This window comes from Pundamilia nyererei, unplaced genomic scaffold (genome assembly GCF_000239375.1).
Source record: "Pundamilia nyererei isolate P.nyererei 1_Seehausen unplaced genomic scaffold, PunNye1.0 scaffold00207, whole genome shotgun sequence".
NCBI lineage: Eukaryota > Metazoa > Chordata > Actinopteri > Cichliformes > Cichlidae > Pundamilia > Pundamilia nyererei.
In genome coordinates this window covers 941,835-968,429 of record NW_005187608.1, presented here as the reverse complement: position 1 = coordinate 968,429, position 26,595 = coordinate 941,835, and positions in this window count along the sequence as shown.

Below are 26,595 nucleotides of genomic sequence, written 5' to 3'. Positions count from 1 at the left end.
TGTGTGTGTGTGTGTGTGTGTGTGTGTGTGTGTGTAATACAGAAGGTAACGTTTGATACAATTTAATATTTTTAGATGCCGAATAGCAACAAGATAAAATATTGCGTAGTGTCTATACTGAGATATATCAGACTGGACCGTGTGCACATGTGTATGCACATGCAGTGTATACACTGCTGTTGGTAACTGTAGAGTCTTCTGTAGTCTTCTCATAGTGAGTATAACAGACTGTAACTGAAGGAGCTGCTCGGTGCTGTGCAGGGAGGTGCTATCTAAAAGGGGCGAAAGCTTAGCCACCATTCTCCAATCACTGCTGCCTCTACTGGGTCAAAGGGCTATCCCAGAAAAAGCTGCTTGTCTTGATGAATCTGTTCAGTTTTTTTCTGTCCCCAGTGGATGTCCTGCACCTCAACAATATAAAAGATGGTTGATGCCACCACAGAGTAATAAAAGGTCTTCAAGTGCTTCCCCTGCACTTTAAAAGGCCTACCCCTCCCCAGCACACATCCTGCTGTGTCCTTTCTTGTAAATAATATTTGTGTTGTCAGTCCAGACCAGTTTATTCAGCAGATTAACACCCAGGTACTTGCACAAGTCCACCGTCTCAATGTCCATTTACTGAATGTTCACTTATGCAAGTGTTTGTTCCTGCTAATGTCCATCTCCTAATCATTTTATTTCACGGGCGCAATTAAATTCCTCACACAGAAATTCAAGTACTTGCACTCGTAGAACTCAGCAGCCACATACACAAAGGAACCATCGCACACGTGAGAGTGTCTGCTGTGAAAGTGCTGCTGCAGTTTCACGCTCGTGCGGGGAGCTCTTTGTGCTTGAAGAGGAATCCTGGTCATGCAAATCAGCTGACTTTTCACTGTTTGGCGCCGGAGCCTAAAGGAAGAGGGGCTGTTCATTTTGATGGACAGTTTAGGGTACTGCGTTAGCCCAAGTTACACTGTTGCAGCAAGCGCAGTTTTAAACCGTATGTGTTTACAGTGTGGAGGACCAAATTTGAGAAGTTATTGTTTTATGTGTGTTTGTGTGTGCGACAGCTGCTGAGTTCTATGCATGCACTATGCTGAATTTATCAGTCAGTATTTTAATTGTGGACGTGGCAATAGGTACCTGCAATAAAATAATTTGCTCAGATTATGTTTTTTTCTCACATGCAATTTATGACATAAAAATAATTCCATAAAGGACCAGCCTTTCCAGCTTCCCCATGATGTGTGAAGTCAGACTGTAGCTGCTGAGGTCTAAGGTTTGTTGGTCGCTGCAATAATTGAGAATCCTGAAGCTGAGGCCATCTAGACCCACTGCCTTCCTTATATAGCATATATATAATCGTGGAGCGAGGTTAGGGATAACTACGAATCATCGTGGGAATATATAACTGCTATTTAAGTGAACAGTGTTTTAAGTGTCTTTATCTAGTGTTTGTAGCTTAATTGATAACATATCGCCCAGGCCTTGTATTTTGTATTTTTGGTTTTACCTAAGATAAATACCAGCTGATTTAACACTACAAAATATGGGAGTGCTGTATATAATTTACATCACAAATAAAATGCATAAATACATGCTTTCAAGGTAAGTATTTTCCTTAAATATTTGCACTGTTCAATGAACAAAAAAAATGAGTCTGTTGTCTCATGCTGTAAATCTCTTAGAGAAAGATTTTTCTATCACAATCACTATGAAAACAAAAACAGGAAACAGTAAAAAGAGTTAAATCCCTCAGTATTTAACAACACACTTTGTCCTTGCTTAGTTTTCCAGTGCTGGATCACAGCAACTGTAACTTCTCTATGTAGAAACTTAAACAGATGCTAACCGACAGCAGATATTTGTTTCTTTGTCATGTGAGCTCTGATTCATTTTTCATGTCACAGCCATAAAAGTCAACTTCAGAAAAGTACAGTAGTTGTCTAAGACAATAAAGTGATCAAAAATATGAAGTAGACCCATCATTTGATAAAACATGTAATGTTAAAAAACACATTTATATTTTAGTTTTAGTTTTCATTTTATGATCTAAAAACATTTGATAAAAAATTGTAATGAACCAACAGAATCTCCCCTGAGGCTTTCTTTAAGGGCCACACAGCTTTACTCTTAGTATCGCAGTTTGAATCTGAATCTTGAGAGAGAATACGAGCTTGTCTTGTCATGTTGGTGAGGTTTTTATACTTGTCCCTCTGCTTATCTGTCTGGTTGTCCTTCTCTGTCCTGGGAGATGTGTAAGCTTGAGAGGCTGTCATTATCTCCCATATCTTGTGTCTCTCCTTCCCATCTTCCCCTTTGTCTAAATCCCAAGTATGGACAGAGCTAGACTTGTCAGCTACATAAAGTCACTTGTTAGGTTCCTGTTCAATCTCACCCTGCAGTCTGCGAGCCTGTGGTGTTTGTTTGTACTGACTGACAGCTTTTCATGGATCAATAACCCAGCTGTTGGCTTCAGGGTGGTACCAAGTAGAGTTTATCTCAGACCAGTTATAATAACTCTGAAAAATGACTACAGCAACTAACTTATTGTGTCTCTCCTGGCATCACATGACCCTTCACCCTATGGTAACTGGGAGGAGGCTCCAGCCCTTCGTGACCCTAGATTAGTCTTTTCTGTTTTTCTGAACAGAGACCTCTGATGTTATGCAATCCACCGGAACCACTCTTCCACTTCCAGGTTGGGTTACAGCTCCCGCTGCTTCCATTATCACTGGGACCACTTTGGACTTTTACTTCCAGTCACCTTGTTTGTGTGCTCCTTCTTTTCCAGTGCTCCTTCTTCTTGATGAGTCTGTCTACTGGGATGGCTACATCTATCATAACTGGAGTCTTCTGCTCCTTGTCAACCATGACTCTGTCTGGTTGGTTGGCCAGCAGATGCTTCTCTGTGTGGAACTCGTAGTCCCACAAGATGTTAGCTTTGTTCTTTTCAACCACCTTTGGTCATGTCTTCCACTGGGACTTAGAGACTTAGGCTACGTTCACACAGCAAGCAAAAGCGCATCAAATCCGATTTTTCTGACCCTATGCGACCCATATCCGATCATGGTGTGAACGGCACAAATCCGATATTTTCAAATCCGATCTGGGTCACTTTCGTGTGTGGTCCTGAATCCGATATATATCCGATGTTTTAGAAAGCGACTGCTGTTTGAACGGTCATGTCGCATTAAATCCGTCTTTTACGTCACTGACACAAGACAGACACCAATTATCAGCGCCGGAGAAGACATCGTGAACGCTTCCTGGCCATCCAGTGTAGATGTCAGTGAAACTGTTGGGAAGACAACGTGAACATTTTCTTTGTACTGTATAATCTGCAGATTCTGACAGAAATCTGCAACTATCCTTTGGAGCACCGCTCTTCTCTAAAACAGCAATAAGGATCATTGTTAGGTTGTTTATATTATTATGTAAATAACAAAATAACTTAAAGCAAAAATTGGGAAACGTAAAATCCGAAGTCTTTATATTAAGGCCATCAGTCAAACAATACTGTTCGGTCTGGGTCTAAACAGAGCGCGTTGTGTGTGACGTCTTCTTTTTTGCGCATGCGGGCCGCTTTGAGGGTTCACACTAGAGCGCGTTTGCTGTCACATTTTATCTGTAGTGTGAACAAGCAGACAAAAAAAATCGGATTTGATCAAAAAATCGGAATTGAGCATCAAGACCTGCAGTGTGAACGTAGCCTTAGAGTCCATGTGAGCACAAATGTACACTATACCGGCCACTTGTATGTGCCTTTCAGTGCATGCTGTACCAGTTTGCATCTTGGCTAGTCTTGGAACACCTTTCTCACAGTTTGCAGTAAATACTATTGTTGTGTTTTGTTCTTTAATAAAAATTAACCACAGAATATTTTCCTGATTTATATATTACTGTTAAAATGCATTTTTTTATGCAATTGTGAAACCCAGAGTGTATTAATAAAACTGATGTTAAGACCTCAGCAAATTTCCTGACGTCGTGTTGAATTAACAACAGAATTAAAGTATAGCTTAAAAATATGGAGAAGTGATTTTGACTTGATAGAAAGACTGTATTTGCTGCTTTAGTTACTTATACGCTCAATAAAAGAAATCAGAATATCAGTCTTGTTATAGCAATAGATCTCCAGGCTTCCTGAAGGACATTCAGAGTCACTATGAATATTTCTGCCTTTTGCTACATTCTCTGTCAAAATGATCCCACACTGCGTTAGTAATGTTTTGGTCTGTACTCTGGGGCAGCCAGTCCATGACTGATACCGCTTCATTGTGTGTTTTTCTATGTGCGTATGCTTTTGCTGTGTTGGAATTGTATTTGGAATCATAGTCACAATGAAAAATGAAGCTGCTAGCAATCAGAGTCTTTCTAGAAGGAAAGAACATCTGATGCTACTTCTTTTTAATTTCATGAACTTTGACAAAATCCCTAGCTCCACTGCCGGAAATTGATCCTTAAACAATGACAGCTTACAGTGTATTTTACAGATAGCTGTAGAACTCAGTGTTGTACCTCTCTCCTGACCTTCTTCGTATATAATAATGATAATTTGAAGAGAAATTTCAAATTTGAATTGATTACTCCATAAAACCTGTAGAAATGTCCCTTTTTAAATGAACCATAGTTCATTGGTTTAACAAAGAAAAAAAAAGAAGAAACATACTTGCTGCTGGGTGTCGTCCAGCTGCACGTGGTAAATGTTAGTGGCTGCATCAGTATCTCCTCCTTTGCCCAGCTTACTATTCCAGCTTGCTATATGATGCCTTTTAGAGTCTATGTATTGATGGCTTGGATCTTTCCAACCATTCAGCTGGCTTGTCAATACCTGTCTTACCAGTGGAGGTATTTGGCTTCTTGAATCCAAATACCTTCTTGAATCCTTATGACCTTTGTATACCCAGGTACTTGCAGCTGATCTGTATAACTGCTATTCTGCTTTCTGGCAACTCCAACCCTTCAGTCTGGGCACACTTATTCTATCCAAATGAGATCCGAATGTCCTCACTGTAGACCCAGGTGAGATGGATAGCAGCTGGGACATTGCTTCCCCTTGGTAATAGTCAACACTCAATGGGAACTTGTGCAATTAGCTTCAAGTTGGCCTCTAGTATTGTTTTCCACAGTCCCACTGATTTCCTGGGATAGTACATGTGCTCTATCAGTCTTGTAAAGTCCCAAGCACGTCGGTGTCGATGTATGGGCATTGAGTTGGAGGCTTTCTTGTAATCAGTTCAGGTGATGGTCAGGTTGGTCTGACCGTGTTAGAGTTCTGGTGTGCTGTTCTGTCAACAAGGTGCTGGTGCCTGTAGCCATTGGTGTTATTTCCATTGTCTTTCTGAGTAGTGCTCATCTATTGATTAGTGTACCTACTCAATGTCTAAGAGAAGCTTCCATGCTGTGTAATCTCCCCTTCTTTTCACCAACAATCTGATTACCTGTCTTTCTACCAGGTAATTGGCCTCTACCTGTGGGGAGGCATGTATTCACCTGGTACTTTGAAGTTTCAAGTTGTTGACTGTGTGTTGACTGTTGTTCTGGGAAGTTGTTGTGATCTGCTTTTAGGTCCACCAGATGCTTGGCATTGGTGTTGTGTGATGCCTCTTTCTCCCAGATCTTCTAGTATTACTAGGTCTGCCCTTGTATTATTATTTCCTCATAGGTGAGAGTACACCCTTGATGATTCTAATAGCCTCAGCTTCTCTGGAATATCTCGTCAACCTGGTGGCCAGACCTGTAAGCCTATGTTTGTCTGTTTTTAGAAGCATCAGTTATGAATATCTGATATTTATAATCATCAAGGACCTGTCTCTCATAATGCCCTTCCACATTTCAGTTAACTGACTAAACATCCCTCTGGACTACCCTGATTTTGGCTTCCAGTCTTCTTTACTAGTCTTTATCAATAGTATAATTTTATTAATACACTACAACTTAACTTTAAAATAATCACTGCATCAGATGGAATCAGGCAGAGATACACAGACATTGTTATTATGATCATCATGTTATCATCATCATCATCATCATCATCATCATCATCATTACCATCATCTCTATCATCATCTTCAATCTTTTCAGATCTGTTTTTGTAATGAGCTCATAACAGCATGAAGATGATTGCATGTACCCTCTCTCGCTCGCTCTCTCTCACACACACTCACACATGTACAGATATACCCAGTGAACAGCTGGCATCTGTTCGGGTATGACATCTTCATCGAAAGGGCCTCATCATCTGCTCTCCGTCTCTGCTTTCATCTCTCTCTTTGTCGCTCTGCCTTTTTCCAAGCATTTATCTCTTAGACTGTCCCTCTTGCCTCATTTCTTTATTTTATGTCTTTTATCCTCTTTTATCTTCCTCTTCATCATCATCTTTCACAGCTTTGCAGTGTCTAATATACACATCATGACACATCATCAAAAGTCTACTTGTATTAATTACATTACAAATAGCACACACACACACACACACACACACACACACACACACACACACACACACACACACACACACACACACACACACACCAATCATTTGCTGTATTTCTTTCAGGAATATTACATGTTTCTTCTCATGTCTGGCTTCAAAAAGGTGACTTGAGGAATAACTTTCCCACTGCATAACAATTCACTTTTTTGAAGACAAGTACAGCAATGCATAAATATGTTTGTGGATGTGGACAATATATTTAGTGGAACAAGAATTTACACACAAGTTAGTCAGGTTATATTGTGAGAAAGCCGACATGTCAAACAAACACTGCTGAGGAAACAAACAAGCCTTAAGTGATCATGTGATATACATAGCGAGGAGCAGTACCCTCCATGGAGAAGGAGAGGCCAAGATCAAGCACGGAGGGAGGTTAGCCAACAGGCCTTGGAAACTGCCAAGCCACTTGAAGAGGTACACGAGAGAGATAGAAGGCAGGAAAATACAACCAACTGTTCTCCACAGAATTTCAATCCAACAGCACAAGTCACCATCAAGTGCAGGATTTATCGCTGCTGTTCTGCATAGCTCTAAACTCCCTCAGCCAGATCATCACCAAACCTTGCTATGGGACTAAGGAGTCACTCAAAGCATAGAAGAAAGATTTTGTGTAAATGGGTGTGAATGGGTGAATTTGGCATGTTATATAGCAAAGTGCTATATAAGAAACAGTCCATTTACCAAGTGATAGCGACATCAGGAAGAAGGAACATGAGAAGCCTGAGGAATAGCAAGGGCTGAGACAGGAGCTCAAGAAGATGTGGAGGGTGAAGTCAACAGGGGTCCCCATGGTAATCAGAGCAAACTGGGCATTTGGTTCCCACAAATCCCAGGAATGCCAGCCAAGATCCCACTGGGATTTGCATAGAAAGTGCTTGTGTTATGAACAATTATTTATTAGGATAGAGAAGAAATTTCATTTCTTTGATGTCACTTCCTACTAATTAATTCCCAGTGTTGGGAAGGTTACTTTTAAAATGTACTCCACTACAGATTACAGAATACATGCCCCAAAATGTATTTTGTAACGTATTCCATTATGTTACTCAATGAGAGTAACTGATTCTGAATACTTTGGATTACTTAATATATTATCTTGCTTTTTACAACCACATGAATGCACTATTGCTGTGTGATTTATTACTATTACTGAAGGTTACTCGCCATAACAATACCGACTAGATTTTTAAATCTTAATATAAAATGAGTAACAGTAACATTAGGTAAGGCTGCACTTTTTGAGTCGGGCTGGACTGGGCTACACCGCCATGAGGCTACATTCTTTAGGGATATACCTGTAACACTCTGCCTATTGCCTTCATATTAAGTAATTTTTTGAATAATAATTTAAAAAAATATTTATTCACATCATTCTGCGGGCCGCGAGATTGAGACACAGGCATTAGAGCCTCTTAATGTGTGTTTTGTTTGGGTTTCCACCAGCGTGGAATTACCTAAAACAGAGAGGGGACAGCCTAACATATGAAACAGGAAAAGACTGCTGTGTAATCCATTTATTTCAACAAAGTAACTGTATTCTGAATACCACCTTTTTAAACGGTAATTGTAACAGAATACAGTTACTCATATTTTGTATTTTAAATACGTAACACCGGTCCATGTATTCCGTTACTCCCCAACACTGCTAATTCCTAACACATTTCTCATTTCTGGCCATGCAATAAATTGTTCTCTCATGTCCATTATAGTCCTTCAACTCTTCATCATTCCACGCTACGCTTTATCAATCCCTGAAATCAGAGACATGTTATATGAAGCCCTTAATTTGTAATAATTTGAGCAAGGAGATATCTAAACGTAATTAACATCATTAATAGTTAAATGAAAATTGGCAAACCTGCATGCACATGTCACTAATGGATTTATTAGGCTGTGATGCAATAGCATCTCAGCTGTACAAAAGGAAGTTTGATATTGGCCTCTTTTTATATAAACTTGGACATTTCTATTTGGCTTTTGAAGGTATATTGACTAACTTAAAAAGAATAATGAAGGCAGATATTTTTAATAGCTGAGAAAATAATGTGTTCAATAATAAATGCAGTAATTATATTACCAACTCTGCAAATAAATAACTCTCACACTCTGTTCTCCATCAAAAGGCAACATACTGATTAGCTCATGTGTTTCTGTGTGTGTCTTATTCATTGCTCTTTAATCTTTTCTTTACTGTAGTTATTGTCTTTACATTCAATTTTCTCCTTGCCTGTGGAAATTATTCTGACCCTAATCTTTCTAAGTGTCTCTAGTCTCTGGCTGACCCTTTTATATTGTCAGTAGCGTCTGACGCCAAGCTTTACAAAAGATGCTGTCACATACAAAGCAATGAGCCGATGGGGAGATGTCTCTGTCTATTTCACACAGTCAAGCAAACAACAGAGAAATCTGGTGATTTTAATCTTCACTGAACACAAAGTTTAATACATTTATCTGCAGCTGTCGGCCCTGGTACTTAAAATTGTGTGAGGTGAGGAGGTTCATGATAGTGTCGGTTTGTCCCCTTTTTGCTTTGGTTTAACTGTGGCTCAGGAACATTTGGGTTATTGGTTATTTGGTTTCTAATAAATTATTAACTAACTTTAGTTGCAGTCTACTTGCACAATCTGAATCAACATCAATATTTACAGAATTTCTCCCTTGATGAAAATTTAATTTTACTTCATATCTTTATATTTGTAGTAAGAGTTCAGTGACATTCATTCCATCTATAATATTTAACTGATTACAGAATTTGGCCTAAAAATGTGAAATTCTGTATGTATCAATAGCTCATGCTGCTGCCAGTGATGCAACGATGTCCTGGCACACTTTGGGTCCTTTAATATGAACTGAACATTATATGAACACTGCAGCCCTGCCTGAGTTGTGTTGCTGATTATGTCCAGCTCTTTATGACCACGGTGTTCCCATCTTCTGACGGCTGCTTTTAGCAGGATAATGTGCTGTGTCAGAGAGCTGAAATAATTTCAAACCGATTCTTGATCATGAAAACGAGGTCAGTATACTCACTGGTCTCGACAGTCACCTAATTTCAACCAATAATGCAACTGTGGTGGAATGACAGATTCACATCATATGTGCAGCCAACAAATCTGTAGCACATGTGAGATGTTATTTTGTCTATATAGACCAAACACACCTTATTAAATCTATACCATGAAGAATTAAGGCACACCTGAACAACACAAAATTATCTGTATCTGGTGACTGTATATTAACAACTTTAAGATCTAGTTATTCATCCTTTTTTAATATTTTTGTTAAAAAATGCTCTTGGCCAGAATTTGAGTTTTTAAAAGATTTTTCATAATATCTTTGAACACTGTCCTTTTACTGTTCAGTCATAAAGCAGACGAATAAAGCTCTGTGGGAAGCCTGGGAGACTAAACCATTTTATTGAAATCAGAGTCCCTGTTTCTCTGTTTGACAGGCCATATGGCAATGCTTAAGAGGAAGACCTGAAACAAATGTGCTAATCTCCAGTTAATAAAAATGTTGACAAAATGTGGCAGAATTCAAATGAAGAAATCAAAGTTTAACTGAATTATAGAATTGTGAATTGTAGTGTTATTTAAAGAGTTTTACAAAAATACTACAGTACAGTCAGTCAGTCTGAACTTTTCAGATCTGCTGTCCTGTCTGTGTGGTTTCGGTCCAGCAGCCATCATTAGTCTAACTGTTCTCATTTACTGAGCTTCTGTTGAAGAACACACTATAAAAACAAGGTTTGAATGTAAAGTCAAGTGATGCAGCTTGAGTTCAGCTTTCAACAAAACAATCATATTTCACGGTCCTTCGGCTTGTTTAGTGAACAAAATCCAAATTCAGTGAATTCTAGCATAGGAAACAACAAGCTTAGTCGTAAAATTTCCTGGCTACTTAATATTCCATAATCAAATGTTACTGATATTATAAGAAAATATAAACTATACAACAACTCTCTGAAGTGTCAGTTGCTACAGACCTCCAAAGTCTTGCCTTCAGATTAGCTCAAGAACAATGCACAGAGAGCTTCGTGCTTAATGCTTTAGCATACTGTGACATATTGGACAATTTCATGCTCTCAACTTTGTGGGGATTTGAAAGGGAGAGTTTGGGGATGACTCCCTCCTTTTCCAACTTGACTGCGCACTAGTGCACTCCAGGTCCATAAAGACATGGATGAGTGAGCTTTGTGTGGAAGAACTTGACTGGCCTGCACAGTTCTGACCTCCACCCACGGGATGAATTAGAGTCTGCAAGCCAGGCGTTCTTGTCCAACATCAATGTTTGACTTCACACATGTACTTTCTTAAATGCTTTGTACTAGAAGAATGGTCAAAAATAAATATACTCCTTAACCTTGTGGGAAGCCGCCACAGAGGAACTGAAGCTGTTATAGCAATAACATCATATTAAACCTTATGGATTAAAAATGGGGTGTCATTCAAGGTCATGTGCATGTGAAGACAGATGAGTAAATACTTTAAATGAGCAGTGTGTAATCAGAGTATTGCACCCAGTCAGTTCAGGCCTACTGAAACACACTTCATGAGGATCATCCTCTACTAGGTCCTGTGCTGATTGCCTGCACTGTGGAACCAAATTGGCATTTGCCAAAGAATACCAGAGTTGGCAGGTCTACCACTGGTGCAGGTTAATGCTGAGCCTGTAAAATCATTTATGACGTGTTTGGTGTTGCTACACTGATGGTCTGGGGAGGTATATCCAAGAAGGGATGCACAGATCTCTACAGGCTAGGCAACGGCACCCTGACTGCCATTAGGTATTTGGTGGGCTGTGTAAACAGACTCTACACTGGTGCAGTGGGTCCTGGGCTCCTCTGGGCCACAGAAATTTCTGGTCTCATGGGATGAAAGTATCCAAGAATTTACAGAAGGATTGAGGAATTGAGACCATTCAATGGCCCCCGTGATGTAAATTCAGTAGAGCACCTCTGGGACGTCACGTTTTAGTCAATTTTTTCAGTCTATCCGATGCCCCAGATTACGCTTCAGACTGTTCAGGACCTCAGTGGTGCCCTGGTCCAGATATGGGAGGAGATCCCAAAGACACTATCTGTCATCTCAATAGGAAGATGCTCTGGTGTTGTCAGGCATAAAAGTAACTGGGGGCCATACAAGCTACTGAGCACCAATGAAATTTCTGCAAATGGACTAGTCTTTAAATTCAAAACTCTGTAGGCTGATCATTTTTATTTCCATCAAACAGTTTGGCATCTTTTTGTTCCTAGCACATCACCCTGTCCATATCACCAGGCATGTGGCGTGATTTTTATTGTTTTTTTCCCCATTGAGATCTGATGTGCTTCTTAAATTTTTTTTTTGAGTAGTGTACGTAATTTTGTGTTTTATTGTGTACTTTGCCAGATTCCATGGTGTTCAGTGGTGTGTTTAAAGGTAAAGGCATAATATCTGTTATCACGGTTGTGTGCTATCCTTATCTCCTCTTGCACACTTTATCCCCAGGCTAGTTAGACTGGTATCCTGCTGCTGGAGTACACACACTGCCACATAAGCAGGTGTATGCACACGCGCGCACACACACATGCACACACACACAAACACACACACACACATACAATTCTGTCAGATTTAACAGTAGATGAAAATCCAACACTAGCCTATAGATGGAAATAAACTGGTTGAAGCAAATTTAAACACACATGGTCTGCACCATAACACATTTTTACAATAATATTACCTTTAAATGCCTTCAAAGGCAATTTCCCCAGCCACCAACTTCTAACCTTGTCCTTGTTAGGACAGTTTTAAACACTTGTTATGAGACTTTTCTTGCTTGTGGTCCATCGTGATGAGGAAATAGTTGATGTGATTTAGGAAATATGTTTGTTTATGGTTTTGTTTGGATAGAAAAAAATCTATAGACTGTCCTTCAAAGAAACACATTTAGCTTTTTCATCCTACGATCTACCCAAGCATTACTGAAATAAAATATGTAGATGTCTAAGTTTATATACATATTTGAATTTTTCTCATTTTTATTTTGTCATTTCATTTTTACAGTTTGCACCTTTGATCCAGGTGGACGATTTTTCGTCCCACTGTATACTCAAGTCTATATTGCTGGGTTGACAATAAAACTCCACTTGACTTGATTAGTGACCAAATCCAAGGCCAAAGACAAAGAAATTTAATTTTGGGTGATTTTTAAACTTTTAGGTAGAACATGTTGGAAAGCTCTTTTTCTATAATTACAGCTTGTACAGCTTCATGGGGTGGTTTCATTTCTCAATCTCAAGAGTCTTGATGCATGCTCAGTCATCCAGGTAAGAAAATCCCATAAGGTTGATTCTGTTCATCTGGATGTAGCGTTTTCATCACTCATCCAAGTGACTTCTTCAGCCGTCACTAATGTCGTCCCAACGTCTACCCAACAAAACACCTTTGAGGTGAATTAAAGCAGAGACAGTCAGGCCTTCTCATCCAACATCAGCGTGTGATCTCATAAATGCACTTTTGGAAGAATGTTCATAATTTGCCATAATCACACTCCTAAAGCTTGTGGAAAACCTTCCCAGAAGCCGTTATAGTTGCTAAGGGTGTGCTGACATCATATTAAACCCTGTGGGTTAAGAATGGGGTATCATTTAAGGACATATATGTGTGAAGGTAGACAAGCTAATACTTCTGGCAATACGTGCTTTAATATGAATTGGAACTTTGGATAATTTGCTCCCAGCTATGAAGATTAGGCTGCTTTAATAATATTGGTGGTGTGAAACACATTTTGGGTATTTCAAGCCCAGCTTTTATGACAAGCCTATTATTAATGCATTTTACTTACATTAAAACTATTGATAAGCTTTAGCATTTCCACCTTAGCTTATCAACTGAAATGTTTTGCTGGGTTGTCAAAGTGTATAGTTTGTATAAAACATCACTCATTGTACAGGTTATTGTATTTTCAGCATGACAGAGAGCAAGAACGTCTCTGCAATTCATTAAGAAACATCAAACAATCTTTATGAATTATCATCACAATTTCACTACAATTGCAAAACATGCTACAGCTCTTGGTTTTGCTCAGGTCCTGTGTCCACACACACACACACACACACACACACAGTACTGTGATTCTAGAGTGTGTGTAGTATGTCAGTTTGACAATGCAGTGGTAAAGCTAAGCCCAGCTGACTCTCGCTCTTCCACTCTGTCCTCTACAATTCAGAAATCCATAATTCAGCTGTCACTGTTGTACCCCACAGCAAGCCCTACTGCTGGATCTCTGTGTGTTCATTGTTTTCTAACAACATTTTCTCACTTGCTGTCTCTCCCCACCTTGTAAATCCCTGCCTACCTTCTCACCTATACTAAAAGTAAAAAAAAATCAATACTTGTGATCTCTCTTTCCCTTTACAGTTTCCATAGCCTTGTGCTGTGCTTTGCTCTTTGAACACGTGTGTCTGTGTGAAACCACAAACACATTCCCACACATCTGTCTTCATTGGGGTTTGAAGATCCATTCATGGTTCAAACAGCAAATTAGTGCAGTAAAATACTCCTTTGTTGTGCTTTTTAAACCTATAATGCCAAGGATCTTGTGTGATTAGTTTGAATTGCCTGTGTGCCTCATTTGTTTTTCAGCAGGATTACTTGAGAAGTAATGGATGGATTTTTACCACTGGTAAGATTTACCTTACCTTTGAGTTAACTGTTTGAGCCAATTCAGACATGGATCATGATTTTTCTGGAAGGTTTCTTTAAAATCTTTGAGATTTGATCACATCCGGACATTTAGCATTGTATCTTCAAACATAAGTTCAAAGACAGAAAATACCATGGACCAGCATAAAGAGTGTCAAGATGTTTCATTCCTTCTCCACTTGGATTGTGTAAAAAAGAAGGCTTTTGTTTTCACTTGGATCAACTCGCAAGTTGTCTGATTCTTTTTAATGCAAAGCAGCAAAAATCTAGCGAGTTAACTTTTGATTCACTTGGCTGAACCTGAACAGAGGACTAGTGAGAGTGGAATGGCATAAAGAGAAATTAGATTAGTCTTATTGAGGCAGTTAAAATTATGCCTTATATTTCCAGAAACATTATATGTTTTGGATTTGATATATGCAATAGCCTTTATGTCAGTATGAATGACCAGTGTAATCCCACGTTGTCCTGGGATGATAAATTTGGGGAGTGAAAGACGGGTAATTCCTCTATACCAGCCTGAGGTTTAAGGGTGGAGCTTCCTGCATACAGACAAAAAGAAAAAGGAAAAGATTTAAAGAAGAAGAAAAAGAATAGAAGGACAAAATTAAACCATCCTGGGCTTGTTGGCTTAATCCACCTTGGCTGGATGTTGAAAGAGAAAAGAATAAAGAGATGTTCATTAAAACAATAAAGACAGAAATGGATGGTAAGAGGACAGAAATGAAGGATATTCAATTTTAGTAAACCAGAGAGAAGTGTGACCAAAAGGGAGGCTTTTAATCTCAGTTGTCCTTCACACCTGCACAACTTGGCTTTAATGGTCTAACTTGGGTTTTACATAAAACTTTATTAATTCATGCAGCACCTTAATTCAAAACTTTTGTAATCTAGTAAGGTATTTTATAAATTTTTCACTGATGCAGCAATACATATCAACAAATAACACTGAACTGAATTGAAATGGAATTAAATATCAATGAATCAAATCAAAGAAAATCACAATGTATAATAGATTGAAAAGCATCATCAAAGTCTAGATTTGATCAAAATCTGGCTGGAAGCATCTCTCACGCCTTGACGACTATTTTGAAATGTTATTTTGAAGTGATATTTACTTTCAGTTCAGTGGTCATAGGCACACAACACAAATTGTCAAATTTGAGGAGGCAGAAACGCTGCGTTTGATGTCCCAGGATGTTCCCACACATATTATTTATCTATTAATTTACTGATTTATTTAAACAACTATAGTTTAAAATAAATATGTTTTATAAACATATTAAGATGATTACATAGTGTACCACAGATTGTATTTCTATTGTGTATGCAAAACCTTGACAGTAGTGTATATGGGAACACACTGAATGAAACTGTTATTGGACTAATCACTGTTTTTCTTATTTTTCTTACGACATTTGATGATAAAGATGATGGGAGGATGGTAGGAGATAGTCAGTTTTGGAAAGTATGGCGTCCATGTAACTTACACACATATATGCACATACATGTTACAGCCTGGCATTTAAGTTAATGACTTGGAAATAAATTAGAAATAGAGCAGCATAATGACAGTCCACTTGACATTTTGATACTGATGTGGGGGGTTTTGATGCTGTGAAGGGCTGGGGGTTCTTTTTGGAATTCATCTTTTCGGTCAGGCTGGCACCGCAGCCATGTTACTTTGAAGCTGTCCATGTCTTCACCACAGTAGCTCTGACGCGCTGAGTTCAGTTCAGTTCTTTTTCGAAGATGTAGGTTGTTATATTCATAAATGCTGCTTTTGTGTTGTAACAGTCAAAAATAATAAATAATGATCTAATAATAATTCAGTTCAATTCAATTTTATTTAAATCACACCAATTCCCACCAGCAGGTCCTTTATATTATACGATCGAGACCCTACAATAATCTGTTCTTAAAATCTATTCTTCCCAAAATATTGTATTATTATAAATTAGGATTTTTTATTTTAGTTATTTACTCTTTAAAGCTGGACAGAATTATTACAAAAAATCTTGAATACATTTCTGCTGTGGAATCTATTGTAATACACAAGCACTGATCAATTGATCAACAGATCAATGATCATGAGAATTTGCATATTAATGATCAAGGAACTGACCTCCCAGCCCAGTGGTGCTAATTTCAGTCATTATACAAATGTACTGTTTATAAGGATGGAGAAACCTGCAGTCAGCTGAGGCTGGAGAAGTCACTTGGATGAGTTATGAAACGTTTCTCCCATTGAAACGCTACAGCTAGATGAACAGAATCAACTTTTGGAGATTTACTTACCAGGATGATTGAACATGCATCAAGACAAAGAGCTATAGAGTTTTGTGCTGGGACCAGTACATGCTTTTCCTAGACACTATTAGAAAACATTGCATACATTTTCATTGCTATGTAGTTAATATCCATTGGGTCTTTTTTTTCATGACGGTAACAAAATCAATTATTTAAACTACAGGCATTCTTAAAGACAGAAAATCTTTATTGACGTCTAATTTTCTCCTTCTAAATTCAGACAAAACTGCGATTATTGTACTCGGTCCTAAAAATATCAGAGACATGTTGCCTAATCAGATACTTATTCTTAAAGGTGTTACTTGTGAGGAATACTGGAGCCAGTTTTGAGCAGTATATGTCCTTGTGAAATGTTTGGGACCCCAAGGAACATTCAGGTGACAGTTTTCAGGGTTTTTATTTATATAATAACATTGTTTCTTGGTTTGGCAGCGATGTCTTGGCAAGTCAGTCAACTTTCCAGCTGCTTCCCCACTCACCATTCCTCTCTCTCATCTCCGGTCCTCAGCGTCACTAAAAGGAAGGAGACCTTATCAGCACATCACCTTCACCTGCCCCATCAGTCTTCCTGGCACTGCCCCTTGAGCCCACTGTACTACCCCTCCACTGCAGCAGAGCCAGAGTCAACAGCCCTGCCAAACACCCCCACCACCCAACTGAGGCCTGGGTGCTGTACTGTGTTTCTTGGTCAGTCAGCTTCTGGCTGATGTACACGACCGGGTGGTCGACCCCCCTTACCTGCTCGACCAAAATGAGACAATGAAGGAAGAGAAAGGTGAAGGATGGGATGGGCTATGAGAGAGATCCCCTGTCCCACACCAATCATGGCATACAATAAAAATATGGGTGGGGTTGATCTGTCAGGCCAGCTCATTGAGTACTGTTCTACTCACAGAAAAACTGCTCATTGGTAAAGCACCATGTTGCTGCATGTCTTGGACATTGCAACAACAAATTCATTCATCTTGTATCGTGACATGTGCAGCCTGTGACACACAAGGAGTTCATGGTGAAACTGTCAGGTTTGTGGCAGGGATCTCTTAGATGTTGTTCCTAACATCTGCTGGAGCTACTCACTCGGTTTGGGGGTAACTGCCCTGAGTGCTCATATTAGTACGAGGAACACTGTTGCCTTCCACCTCCATATCTTTTCGAGCTCCTTCCTCAACCCTTGGTATTGCTCCAGCTTCTTGCATTCCTTCTTCCCGATGTTGCTACATCTCTCACTATGGCCTTCTCTCTACTTGATCACCACTGCTATGTCCACTTGTTTAGCCATCACCAGCATATCCATTAGCAGCGTATCTAGATGTCCCACCTGATCTTCGATTGGTCATTGTTAAAAAACCTAGGGGGTGAATCTCATTCTGATCTTGGGATTTCCAGTTTATTTTTGGCTCAGCTCAGCTGCCAACCACTTATGGCAGCCACTTGGTTATGGCATTCCATGTATGCCCTGATTGCTAGCATCTTGCCTCAGGGTCATCTTTACAGAGCCTAGACCTGGGGTCTTGCCTCGTGTGATAGACCCCAGCCATAATTGATCATATGTTAAGGGCTTGCTTAGGGCTAACTTTGATTTCAGCCAAACCGATTTACTCAGGAACAAATAAAATACTGAAAAAAGACAAACAATAAAATTTTTAAGTTATCTAAGTGACTTATATATCATGTTTAACCTGAGTAGCGAAAGATGGCGGTGGGTTTGAAAACGATTTGCCGGGAGTCCGGTGTACTCACTGGCTCTAGTGTGCTTTGAACCCAAGCTAGCTATCGAGCTAGTGGGTAACAGACGTCTCCGAAAACGTCGGAGCGCTTTTGAAAACATGTGGTGTCCTGATAAACTGAGCAGATATTTGAGGTTTACACAGCTACATTCTCGCCTGAAAATATGTTAAACGTTTATTTTGTGACCCAGAAAGAATAATAAGAGTAAAGTTAAAACTAACTAGCTGCCGCCAACCGCGCTGGGCTGCGCTATGAATTCTGGGACACAGCTTCTTCTTCTTCGGGGTTTAACGGCAGCTGGCATCCTTGTATATGCAGTGCTGCCATCTTCTGTTTGAGTCCGCTTTTACACTGTTAAATCCTACTACTTATTCCTGCGTTTTTTGGGATCTTACAAAACCTCAAACGACGCATCAACTGTTAAATTAGCCGTCAACGATTTTGATAGTGACGTAATTGTGACTAGTCGACTAATCGTGGCAGCCCTACCCTCTATTCATATTTGGTTTCTGCAGCTTTACTAGCAGCTTCTTCATGACTCCCATTTGCTTTGTACTTGTAATTATGTTCCGTGTCTGCAATGTTTCCTTCTGGTAGTACAGTCCCCTCAGTTCTGACTGATAACATTGCAATGCTCTTTGATTGATTGATTGATTTGATTGGTGATTTATTTCAACATGTGAACAATATACAGTTACATTTAGAAAAGAAAATAAGAGAGAAAAGAAATACTATACAAAATACATACAAAAAAACGTTCTGATTAATTTACATGTTGAAAGGGAGTAGGAAGAAGTAAACACTTATTTAATCCCACCCCTTTGCCATAAATTATCAGTTAATATTTGACAATTTCAAAAACTTCATTTTCATCAACGGCTGTGAGAAACATAGAATATGGATTTCTGTCAATCCTGTGCTTTCCCAGGATCCATGATTGTTCTTATTAAATTTGGTCCAGCAGTTACAAAGAATTCATTGAGACTATTTGCCACAACATCCATATTGTATTCTTCATGGTCATTACAAATGAAATACTTGGGATAGTTCTTTTGTCCAGTCCCACGTTTTATAACACTGTTCAGTATTTTCCATAATCTTTTATTATTATTTCTATTTATATCTAATTGCTTCATATAGTATTCCTTTTTACTAAATCTAAGTATATTAGTTAACCTATTTTTACATCTTTTGTATCTGATTTCAGCATCTTTAGTTCTCGTTCTTAAGAACTCTCTGTATAGAGCATTTTGCAGACCTTTTGTTATCCATGGACAGTCCATATATTTATGTTACTACTATTTATTGGACAGTTGGTATTGTACAGTAATGTAAATATTCTAAGGAATTCATTATACGCACTATTAACGTCCTGTTCCTGATATACTGTACTTCACCCCAGTTCTCTTTCAATAAATCTTTTTTAAATGCATTCATTCTTTCTTCTGTTCTTACTCGTCTGTACTCTTTTTTACTGTCCATTTTATTGATCTTGTAATTCCTATCATAGATTGTAAAAATTGGAAGATGGTCACTTATGTCGTTAATCAGGAGTCCACTTACAGTCTTATTTTCAATGTCATTTGTAAAAAGGTTGTCTATGAGAGTTGCACAATGTGATGTGATCCTGGTAGGTCTAGTAATTTTAGGGAATAGGTTCATACAGTGCATTGTGTTTATAAATTTCTCAGTGGTTATATGTTTATTTGGGTTTAGCAAATCAATATTGAAGTCTCCACAAATGAAAACTTTTCTGTGAGCTAGTTCAATAAATGTTTCTTCTATCCAGTCTTTAAATGTCTCAATACTACTACCTGGAGCTCTGTATATACAGCTAATGATTACATTTTTACTTTTTTCTTTACAAATTTTAACTGTATTACATTCTAGTACATTATCAATCACCATCGTCATCTTTTCCACCACATTAAATTTCAAGGATTTGTCCACGTACAAGGCCACTCCTCCTCCTCCTTTGTTTCGACTAGTTATACATGTGAATTCATAACCCTCCAGTTCAAAGTCTGTTCCTTTTTCCATATTGATCCAAGTTTCTGATAAGGCAATGACACTAAATGGATGTGAAAACTGGTTAAGATATTCTTTGATATGATTAAAATTAGCATGGAGACTTCAACAGTTAAAGTGGATAATTGATCATTTATTCTCAGTTTTAATCCTCTGATTGTAGTCTTTATTTGTATAGTAGCAGCAATTGGTATTGTTAGATGAAAAGAAGTTGTTGTCTGGATCTATTTCATATTCCAAGTCCTGTGTATTGTGATCCATATAGTTAAATGTTTTCAGTTCTAATTGATCCTATTCTGCAACTGTCTGACTGATGCAGCTGTTTCTTCCAGATATATCTGAGTTCTTCCTTCCAGTCAGTGTTGCCAACTTAGCGATTTTGTCGCTATGTTTAGCGAGTTTTCAGACCCCTTTAGCGACTTTTTTTTCTAAAAAGCGACTAGCGACAAATCTGGCGACTTTTTCTGGAGTTATTGGAGACTTATTTATGACGACTTTTTGACGTGAAAGGGCGTGTTGCTCTTACCCTCAACAAGCAGCGGTGCTGCCGTGGGCACCTCACCCGTGCTAAAGCGCTCACGGGCGAAGGATAGTCCTCCCCCAGCTGCAGGAGATGTTCACACCTGTGCGTCCAAACTGCAAATGAATCGCGCATGAGTGAAGTCGCTGCTCCGCACTGACTGTAATGCAGTCAGTTCTTCTTTTACTGATATGCTATTTTGTGGATCACAAGGTTTAAAACCACTTATAAACACACACTCTCACACACAAAGTAACTCCACCAGAGTGCCTATTTCGGGTCACTTTTGCCAGTCGAAGCCCGGATAAAGTTGCATGGTTTAAAAACAATAACTGCTAAAAGAAATTTAATTTGTAGTTCTAAATAAACTCTAAATGCATTTAGGACATTTTTTGCTCACTTTATGTCTCTTCCACGATGTTATTTCTCTCTCCGACAGCGTAGGTTACAATTATATTAGCATGACCAATTATGCAAATTAGGTGATGACGTCATTTAGCGACTTCTAGCGACTTTTAGGACAACCAATAGCGATTTTCCTTACTGAGGAGTTGGCAACACTGCTTCCAGTGTGTGTCATAAGTGAGTGTGTGGTTGTCTGTTACCTTGTTTGCCGTCCTGATCGTGTTGCTCACTGATATTTTTCGAGATCCGCCATGTTTTTAATGATCAGAACTTTGGCTTCCTGTGCTGATCCGTTTAGTTTAATGAATATTTTACAGTTCGTCGTCCAAGTGCTTTGGATTTTTCCCAGCTTCTTAAGGTGTCGCGCTTTTTTGGCTATTTCAGCGTTGTGTTTGGTTAGATGTTCATTGATAAAGACATTCGATTCTTTTAATTTTCTTCCTTGTTTCAGCAGCGTAATCTTGTGCTTTCGATTTACAAACCTTAATATAATAGCCGGTATGTTGCCGTTCCTCCTGGGAAGAGGGTGGCATGCTTCGACAGAGTTACAGTCCAGGTCAATCCTTTTGGACCGCAGCTGTCAGCGGTCACCGCCTGAGCGTATGACCGGGGTTTAATATGGAGCCACGTGATGATGACGTCGTTTATCCTGGAGTATTGTTCCAGGTCAGCGACCTTACTTTCCAGGTATGCAATCTTTTTATCTTTTTCGGCATTTTGGATGCGGAGGAGCTTTACCTCCTCCACAATTTCAATGATATTTTTCTGCTGCAACCTGACAGTAGAAATTCCTCCATTATGAAGTCAAGAGACTTTTTAATGTCCTCGACTTCCTCAGCTGTCGGTGTCCTCTTCGGCCCCATTTTATCTGGTTACCCTGGTAGCAGGTTCAGTCAGCTGTTAGCCTGGTAACGTGTTGGCTAGCCTGCAATTACCTGGTTAACTCCATTAGTCCAGTCCAATATCCTGTATCAAAGTCGTAATCCAGACAGGGTTGTACCTAAAGTTCCAACAATTTGAGTAGTCTTTGCTCCAGAAATTGATGGCCACGTTTCAAAAATCCACAGGACACGATCAAAACACAACTTTCAAACAAAATAACTACAGCCCTTGCTGTAGTTATTAGTGGTGTGGATTAGTGAACTGATATTTCTTTTACTCCTGGCATTCTTCTTGAAGTCATCCATCCAGATCTTCCATTTCTATATCAGTCCTTTCCATACTTGGGATATGTAGCCAGTTTTGTTAATGATATGACTGAGGGTGTTCAGGTCTATGCAGAACAGCAAAGAGGACTAAGCATGTCCTTGGTAAATCCCACACTTGATGGCAATTGTGCTATTCGCTTGAATCTTAAATCTGTTGTTTTCTACATTCAAATTCCTGATGAAGACCTGTAGGGTCTTGTTGATCTTGTACAGTTCTAGGCATTCCAGGATCCATGTGTTAGGCATTGTGCCCTATGCTTTTCCGTAGTAAATCCAGGTGGTGAACAGGTTGGTCAGTCTGGTCTTGAGTGACTGCTCAATCTAGGCCTAAATGCTGGTGTTCTGCAGGTTTTAGATCTCACCCTGGGTCCACATACCTGAATTAAATGATTAGTTCATTATCAGGCCTCTGGAGAACTTCAAGACATGTTGAGGAGGTCATTTAGCCATTTAAATCAGCTGTGTTGGGTCAAGGACACATCAAAAACGTGCAGGACACCGGCCCTTGAGGCCTGGAGTTCCCCACCCTTGGTGTAGATCATCTGGTATGTTCCAGGTCACAGTAGGGATTGTACATAATGCTGCATTTACAGTACCTATTAGATTTTCAGGGGTTACTTCACGTGGTCTTGGTAATTGGGCACCGTGTAGCCAATTTGTATGTGGTTGTGACCTGTTCGTACAACTTTTTACATTAAAACTTGTGTGAACACTACCACAAAACCACATTTCTCATCCAAGGTGTCCTAAATAAATAGTATTGGCAATTATAAAAAAACAAAAAACAATTATGTTTACGTTTTTAATTAGAAAATTTTAATGTTTAAATATGATTATTATTGTTATACGTGCATTTTATAATTTAATACTAATGTACATTAATATTTTTTAGTAAGATACCCACTTCCTAAGCTATAACACAGCATGATGTCTAATCAGGTCATTTTCTCCTATATTACTTAACATGAAGTCAGTCCATTGATCTGCTTTATTTGCCTCACTTCATCAAAGACCTATAAAACTCCCACACACCGCTCATATAAATGATCACTGAAAACCCAAAACAGGCTCTCACACACACTTAACTTCATGGTATCATGAATAGCCTTAGAAGTTATGACAATGCTAACGGAGAGTACATTGATTAAATCATTATACCACTAATTGACTGCAGGCACTGGTCTGAGTTCAGTGCACACAAATCTTTATACGCAGCCCAAACCAGCCAAATGTTATACTTGTTCTATGTCTTTCTCACTATCAGTGTTCAACAGGGCATACATACTATTCTGTCAACCATATGTATCACACACATATGTATGACCACCATACAGATGCAGAAAAACACACTTGAACCTTGAGATGCACCAGTTTAAACATTCATTAATGCTTAATGAAGTCATGGAAAATGATTGATTAGGTTTTATTAGCTTCTCTGTGGGATGTTGAGAATGGCATTTTGTTAACTGATTAGACTGCAGTAAATAAGTAATTGGATCAGGGAGTATATACAACTTTCTCACCCTACGATATGAATCTGATTAAATACCTTCTCTTAAAAGCATCAAACTTCATTTCAGTTATGTGTCGCATATATCATAAAAGGGTGGCTCATTTGCTTTTGTCAGTAGAGTGTATGACACCAAGCTATACTAGTTTGTTCCAGATAATTCATAAATGAATAAACAAATCAATAAACAAGTTACTACAATTAAGCAGTGAGCAATTATTCATTACAAATAATAATTAATCTCTAAAATAATATTCAAAAATATTCCATGCACATAAAAGGCTTCTCCCAGAAACAAAACAAACTGTATTACACTGAAGTAACATCTTCAATCACAGCCAAAATGTGCTCACATTTTTTTTTATACAAGGTGGTTGATGCCACCGTCTTTGTATTTTTAAAATTTTAAACTAGATTTGATTGCATTTCGACAAGATCATGGAGTGCTAAGTTACCAGCTACAATAAGCAGTGTTGGGAAGGTTACTTTTAAAATACTTTCCACTACAGATTAGAGCTGGGCCATATCATACCATTCACGGTAATACCGCTATAATGTTGGGCAACGATAAGAAAATGAAATATCGTGATAGAATATGGGTAAAACGCGCATGCGCAGTGCCTTTGTTTTCATACGCACATGGAGGAAAAAGCATGGCGGCGACAGAGAATGAGAAGAGCGAAAGCGGATCGTTGAATGAAACGATGAACCAGAACTGGTTTGTAAAAATGCTGCAGCTTCAGTGGTGTGGAACTGGTTTAGGTTTTGTCCATCAGATACACAACAAAGCACTATTTTTGGTAGAGCATGCTAGCGGGCCGTCGTGTGTTTTTTGGAAAATACGGCACACTTAAAATCAATCCTTTGTTTTTTCTGAAAGTCGACATTGCCCCTTATGATCCCGTGTGCCTTATGTATGAATTCTGGTTTTGTTTACTGACCTCGAAACGATTTTATGTGCACGGCGCTCGAAGATCTGTCAAATGTTTTAGTACGACTTTGCTAAGCTACGAAGCCGCACCGCTTGATGCGTTAGGGCTATCGTAGGCAGGAGCCTCGTGGAGTGATACGTACTGCGCTTCAACATAATATTACCGTGTTGTGTGTGTATAACCTCTTTTTAAGTTTTGTGGATATTATACATGGTTATGCTGAGGATATGTCGGCCAATTTCCACTGGAAATGCCTTTTGGTTAAACTGTCAGCAAGGAATTTGCATTTGCACTGTTACATTTTTATATAACTTTAATGCGCATAAAAAACAGCTGCTTGTTTAAGTGAAAATACATTGATGGTTTTTTGCACTAATAAAGTTGTGGAGTTGTAAAGTATTTTGTCTCATTTCAATTATATCGTCAGTTATTTTTTTTGGTCATATTACCCTGCTCTAATACAGATTACAGATTACATGCCCCAAAATGTATTTTGTAACGTATTCCGTTACGTTACTCAATGAGAGTAACGTACTCTGAATACTTTGGATTACTTAATATATTATCACGCTTTTTACAACTACATGAATGCACTATTGCTGTGTGATTTATTACTATTACTTGAAGTTACTCGCCATACCAATAGCAACTAGATGTTAAAATCTTAATATAAAATGAGTAAATGTTAGTGATGTGTCGGTCACGAATGAAACGGCTCTTAGAGCCCGATCTTTGAAGTGAACGATGCGAGCCGGCTTCTTATTGGGAGCCGTGGGTTTTTTTTTCTTTCTATCACCCTCTCTCTCGCACTTTTTTCCACTTCACTCCGCACACCAGCCGTGTGCTTTGCACTGGGAGGAGGGGGGAGGGGCGGTATTTACACTTGCAGTAGCACAGGAACAGAGCGGGAGGTAGGAGTGAGAGAAAGAGAGCCAGGGACAACAACGTCACATTAGAAAGGTATAGTAATCATCCACAACTATTTTCAGTTGCAGATGATAAAGTATTCAGAAAGTTTATTCATGCAGGCCCATATGACAGAGAATATGCATGTTCTTTTTGTTTTCATATTTTATATTTAATTGTGTTGTGGTTTGCAGTGTTTTGTGTTGTTTCACTTTAAATTTGTTTAAAAAGCTGAAAAGTTAAATAGTTAAAAGTTGAAATGTGAATAGTTGGTTTTTGTATTATATGATTTATTTATTACATTTAATGTGGAGTGAATAAATAAAAGTATATTTACGGTGGCCCCTCGAGACAAAGCACGTACAAACTCCAAGACACGTAAAAACTCAGAAGCACGTACAAACTCCAAAGCACATACAAAACACAACAGAAGTGCTCCAGGATGCTAGGGGGCAGTGTTGAGCAGCTTGTGTTACCTAGTGGCTACACAAGCCAGCAAGTACCAATGACAGGATTTGGTATGTGGTAGTAACAGGCAAATGAAGATTTTTTTTATTTTATCATATATATGTATGAGTCCTTGTGTATAAATACACGAACAATACACATATGCTTTCAATTGTGTTATTTAAGTGATCTAGGTAGCTCTGTTTTGGAAGTTCAGTTAACGCTAGAAATGTGTTTTGGAGTTTTTACGTGCTTTGTCTCTAGGGGCCACCACATATATTTATTAGGGGTGCAACGATATTCGTATCGATATTGAACCGTTCGATACAGTGCTTTCGGTACGCATATGTATCGAACAATACAAAATTTTTAATTTATTTTATCAATTTTCCTTCTGACAATGCTGTCTGTGTTGAGCGCTCAGTGAATCTG